We start from the raw sequence: 6,201 nt of genomic DNA on the forward strand, positions 1-6,201 counted from the left end.
GCTCCAGTGAAGTGCTATGAATGCATACGGAAGGGCACTACAACACAAGCAATGTAAAGAGTCCCAAGCAGGCTGAGCCCCCAACCAGTGGGCAGTCACTGGTGTTGTCGAGTGTCAGCAGCACCAACTTGGTGGAATGTATTAGGGACTACCTGCTTTGAAAACACCAGTTGACATCTGATGGTGGTAATGCTGGCTCCTGAGTGTCTCAGAGCCACCAACCTATGCTCATTGATGGACATCCACTGACAGTACTTCCTAGTATTGTCAGGCATGGTGGTTCTCTGTTCCATCTCTCCATCACCCAGGAACACTGGGGTCAATCCTTCTTGTTGTATGCTTGTGTTTAAACCTGCTCAAAAAGTATGGGTAATGGAGCCAGTGGAGCTCTCAGCTCTGTAAGACCATAGGTGTCGGCCTTGTGAGGTGAAGGAGTGTAAGAGTGCTGGGTGGTTAGGTTGGCTGGGCTGGGTGTGCAAAGATGCTCCTGGTGGTCAGGGACACACAGTTGACAGGGGCAAAATCAAGGGGCCTAGGGCAGTTAGAAACTGGGTTTCAGTGCTATGGTGTCCTATGATAGCTATTTGGTCCTGGCACAGTGAGATTCCGGACTGGACTCTCGCTGTTGCTGTTTGATGCAGGTCATCCAGTTCTCTAGGGGTTGGTGCTGCATGGCCCTGGTTGGCCTTGGTGTCTTCACAGTCAGTGGGAAGACAAATCTAACCTTCCAGTGCACAAGTACCTTCTCTTGGCCATCTGCTGCATCAGTTGGGCTATGGAGCTGCATGGTGGTGGAACAGTCTCTGTTTATCAGTGCCTGTGAAATTCAGGGGAGTATCCCCTCTACTCCAAGGGAGACTGTAGGTTACCCAAGGCTTTGGTATATTTCTCCAGCTCACAGGATGAGTCACTCTGTTGTGACTGTTGATAGAGGGCTGAGGACAGACAGGGTTTTGCTCCAAAGCAAAGTCCACAGATCTGCCTCAGTTGTCGCCAGGCAGTGACTCGTCATTGTCCTTCTCTTTATCCATCGAATCTGAGTACTTAGTTTCAAGGGTGCCGCTTAAATACTCAATTTAGGGGAATTTAAAGGGAGTGATAGGTAACAGCCAACGGAGTGTCTACACACTCTCTATGAAACAAAAATAAAAAAACATGTTTATAAAGCTAGAGAATATACTACGGTGTCTTAGAACTATATGCAGAACATCAGAACCAGCCCGATAGTTGAACTCAATAGATTGTAACTGCAAAATTAATCAACAGCTTCAGTGAATAACCAAGTCTACAGCAGCTCGCTAAATTGCATCCGAGAAGGTAGACAAAGCAGGTTAAAGGTAATGAGTTCCAACATTTTTCTTAGCCCTTTGGAAAACCCTCTACCTCCCCATCTTGCTCTTTTTGGTCTGGGAATGGTGACAGTTCATGAGGAGCTGGATCCGAGATTCCTGCTTAGCCTATACCAGGAGAACTGATCCTGAACGTACTTAGGGCCAGTCTGATGTATGGCCTTTTAGACTATACACATAGCCTTAAAAATGATCCTTTTTTGCAAAGAAGATCCTGCAGTGATAGAGCTACAGTGTTAAATTTAGGGATTTTGAGTAGCAATCTCGCTGCCACATTTTGTAGTACCTCAAGTTTCTTTAAAACACGTTTATGTGACCCAAATACAGAGCTCTGCAATAATCCAGCTTTAAGAAAACAAGTCTTGTTACCTTTGTTTTTTTCAGGTTAACAGGAACAAACGGAAAGTTTCTTTCACGACCTTCAGCATAAAGAAACCTGTAGAGGTAATTGAATTTGTCTGCTAAGAGAAGGATAACTTTGAGTCAAAAATAACTCCTAGATTTCTTAATTTCCGGACCGGAACTGATAAAAGAGTAGTCATTCCAGATGGTGGTTTCTTTACTGAAAAGCATCACTTCAGTTTTATCCGGGTTCAGTTTCAGACAATTGTTTTGCATCCATATTTCAGCTTAGGACATATAGTGACAGAAATGTCTTGCTTCTTTGTTTATGTCAGATGAAATAGATACCACTATCTGAGTATCATCGACGTAGGAAACTACAGCCAATCCATAGCTATGAATCAGATGAACAAGGGAGCTAACATATATATTCAACATTTTATATGAACACTTCCTGTGGGAAGTGGCATAACCTTAGCCCTAGAATGCTAGTTCTATCCAAAACAAGATGGAGGATTCTGAAAAGTGAGGCCCACATCAGCTGGCCCTTCCTAGTAGTGTTGATGCCTGGATTTGGGCACTCTTCCTAATCTTACAAATATTCCCACCTGACTTGCCATCAAAAGTGGAAGCAGGAAAGGGCGGTGGGCATCGCCACTATCTGGCAAGGCCGGGTCACATAACCAAGGCAGCATGGCCTTTGAAGCTTCCCACGCTGGAAAGCACATCTTGTGTGGAGGAGGTGTGACCACCTCTGCCCAGAGCAGGCTTTGTTCCTGGCCTCTAAGATTGAAGGCTCCCACCTCAATAGGTCGGAAACCTCTCCATGGGGGCTGGCTGGTCAAGAGCAGTCAGTCAAAATACTAGTTTTTAGGGGGTACCTCTAAGGTGCCCTCTGAGTGCATTGCTTAATAATTCTGCCACTGGTATCAATGTTGGTTTGTTAAGTCAAGGTATTTGGTTCCAAACACCTTGGGGTACAATGAACCCATCCTGTAGCTGGGGAACCCGTAATCACAAGTGTCCAGCCCATCTAATCATCATGGCTTCTCTGTGCACTTGTTATATATATAATTAGATTAGATATCACAGGGACACATTCACTTACACATACATGCCCATACATGGAACATAGTACACCTTGCCTTAGCACGGTAAGGCCTGCCATAGGGGTGACTTACTTATACCACATGCAGCATTTAGTTGGCACCAAGACACACAGGCTGCAAAGGGAGTTTGCCTGGGCCTTTTGCAGTGCCCCTTAGGGTGGCACAATTTGTGCTGCATCCATTAGGGACTCTCTTTAGTTCCAAGGCCCTAGATACCAGAGGTACCACTTACGTAGGACATACATGGAATCTAAAGGGATGCCAACATTGGAACAATGGTACAGTTTAGGGAAAGAACACTACTGGGGACCTGGTTAGCAGGAACCCAGTACATTTTCAATCAAAGTTGCACCAGATACCAGTCATAAAGTGGGGGTCCATATCAATAGGGGTCCTTTCCAACACAACCCCTAAAACAAAAGAGGATGAGACTAACCTTTCCCAAGAGAGACTTCATTGTCTAAGTGTAAGAACCTGGAAAGGACATGTCTATTGGCATGGTCAGTCCCAGGTATGTGTTTCATTATGAAGTCCATTCCCTGTAGATTCCCTGTAGGGAGATGGACCAGCTCAATAGTTTTTGGTTTTCACCTTTCATCTGCATCAGCCATCTGAGAGGTCTGTGATTGGTTTGGACAAGGATGTGAGTACCATCCAGGTATGGTCTCAGCTTCTTCAGGAACCAAACCGCAACAAATGCATCCCTCTCAATGGCACTCCAATGCTGGTCCCTGGAGAGTAACTTCCTGCTTATAATTGCAACATGCTAGTAATCTGAAGCTTTGAGAATGGGTGCTGAGCACAGTGCTTCTTTCAGAGTGGCAAAAGCCTTTTGACAACTAATTGGCTAGTTGACCTTTTCTTGGCATTTTCTTGGAGGTGACTTTTGTGAGGGATGCCACAGTGAAACCATAACCCTTCACAAACCTCCTGTAATACCTTTCAAGACCAAGGAATGCCCTGACTTTGGTCTGATTGGTTTGAGCTCCCCAGTTCAGAATTGTCTAGATCTTGGACAGTGAAGTTTGAATGTGGCTTTCACTTACAAGGTACCCCAAGTATACATCTGTCGTTGTACAGTGGTTCAAGCAGTCTACAGGCCCTGCAAAACCTTGCCCAGGTAGATCAGGTGATCCTGCCAGGTGGAATTATAGACAGCAACATCATTTAGATATGCTGCATTAAAAGCTTGTAACCTAGCTAGGAACGGGTTGCAAACCTTTTTGCGGGTGGCAGGAGCATTCTTTAAGCCAAAGGACATAACAGTGAATGGATAATGCCCATCTGATGTGGAGAATGCTGTTTTTTCTTTTGCTACAGGGGTTAGGCCAATCTGCCAGTACCCTGAGGTTAAGTCAAAGGTACTGATAAATGTGGCTGCCCCCATTTGGTCTATCAACTCACCAGCTTAGGGTTTGGGGTGAACATCTCTCTTAGTAGCACCATTGATACCTCTATAGTCCACACAAAACCTAATTTCTGGTTTCTCACCTGTGGAGTGAGGTTTGGGGACTAAGACTGTGTTTCTAGCTCAGGGGCTGGTAGAGGGTACAATAACCCCTAACTTCAACATCTTGCTGACTTCAGCTTTGATGTTCTCCTTCACATGGTCAGCCTGTCTATAGATCTTGTTTTTGATAGGCAATCTGTCTCCAGTGTCCACATCATGGGTACACCAGTGTGTTTGTCCCGGGGTTAAGGAGAAGATCACACATACTGCTCCCGGACTTGCCTGCAGTCAGCTTGCTGTTGGGAAGAGAGGGACTCCAAATGTACCACTCCATCTACTGACCCATCTTTAAGACAGCTGGATAGGAGGTCAGGGAGAGGTTCACTCTCTGCTTTCCGATCCTCATCAGCAGCCATGGTCACTTCATTACTGTCATGGATAGGTGTTAGGTGGTTGACATATTTAACCCCCTTGGGGTTCCTGCTAGTGCCAAGGTCAGATAGGTGACCTCACCTTTCCTTTCAAGAATAGGGTATTGGACACTCCATTTGTCCTGGAGGCCCTTAGATGCTACAGGCTCCAATTCCAATACGTTCTGCCCTGGTTGGAACTCCTCCATGGCAGCCTTTTGGTCATACCAGAGACATCAAAACTCTTAGCTGGCCTCTAGGTTCTTGTTTACTTTGAACATGTACTCTACACTTCTGGAAAGTAGGCAATTCCCTCTGTGGAAGACAGGTCATCTCCCTGAGGAGAGGGGACCTGATTTAGTGGCTCTTTAGAAGCTGGCCTCCCAAGCTTTTTACCTTTTTTGGAGGACTGGGCCATACTTTCAGACTCCAACAGCTCTATTTCACCCAGGACCTTGCTCTGTGGTTGAGCTTTTACTCACACACAAAAGCTGAGGAATTCAGATCATTCCCTAGCAAACATTCAACCAGGATTGCAGAGGAGACCACTGCCTGTTTCAGGCGAGTAGCCCATCCCCATTCCAAAGAGATCATTGTGATGGGATGGACCTTAGTGACATTATCAGCATTGGTGACTGCATAAGTCTGTCCGGTGAGTTATTGTCCTGGAGATACCAGTTCTTTAATCACCATGGTGACACGTGCACCTGTATCTCGCAGGGCTTCTATTCTAATCCCATTATTGAAGGGCAGCTGTTTTTATATTTCCATATTAGAAGGCCAAACAGTTGTGGTTGCAATGTCCTCCCCACCCTCAGAAACTGGTGTAGCCTCTGTGTGCACTCTGATTTGGTCAGTGCACACTAAGGATCCCACCCGTTAACTTTCTATTTCAGTGCTAACTGGAGCAGTATTAGGAGAATTCCTTTTGGGACAGGCAGTCTCCAGTTCGGTGTCCAGTTTACTTACAGTTGTGACACCATGCCTTTTTGGGATCCCAATTCTTACCCTGGTATACAGTTTTTGGTTGAGAAAAGGTTTGGGGTCCACCGTCCTCAGCAGGTTGTTTGGGGCCTATAGAATTCTTTTTACTTTTATCCTTAATATTTTCACCCTCTTTTCTCTGGGGCGGTTTTGTAATCTCTTTCTTTTGATCACCACACCCGTTGTAGCTTTATTCACCTTGGCCTTGACCCAGTGGTATGCCTCCTTTCCCAATTCTTGAAGAGGCATTAGACCTAGGTCTACCAACTATTGATACAACTTTTCTGAAAAAAAGTCACTCAATAGATGTTCTTTCATAATAAAATTATACAGCCCATCATAGTCTTGTACTTGGCTTTCTTTCAACCAACTACCCAGTGTCTTGACTGAAAAACCTACAAAATCAACCCAGGAATGACTCAAGATTTCTTTGATTTCCCCTTAATGTAATCCTATATTATTCAGTGGTGAGTCCAAAGCCCTAAATCAGGGTATCCTTCATGTGGTCATAGGACTTAGCCTCTGCCTCGTACAGTGTCTCGGAGTCAATCTGTGCA

The sequence above is a fragment of the Lissotriton vulgaris genome, chromosome 4_1, assembly GCF_964263255.1.
Source record: "Lissotriton vulgaris chromosome 4_1, aLisVul1.2, whole genome shotgun sequence".
Lineage (NCBI taxonomy): Eukaryota > Metazoa > Chordata > Amphibia > Caudata > Salamandridae > Lissotriton > Lissotriton vulgaris.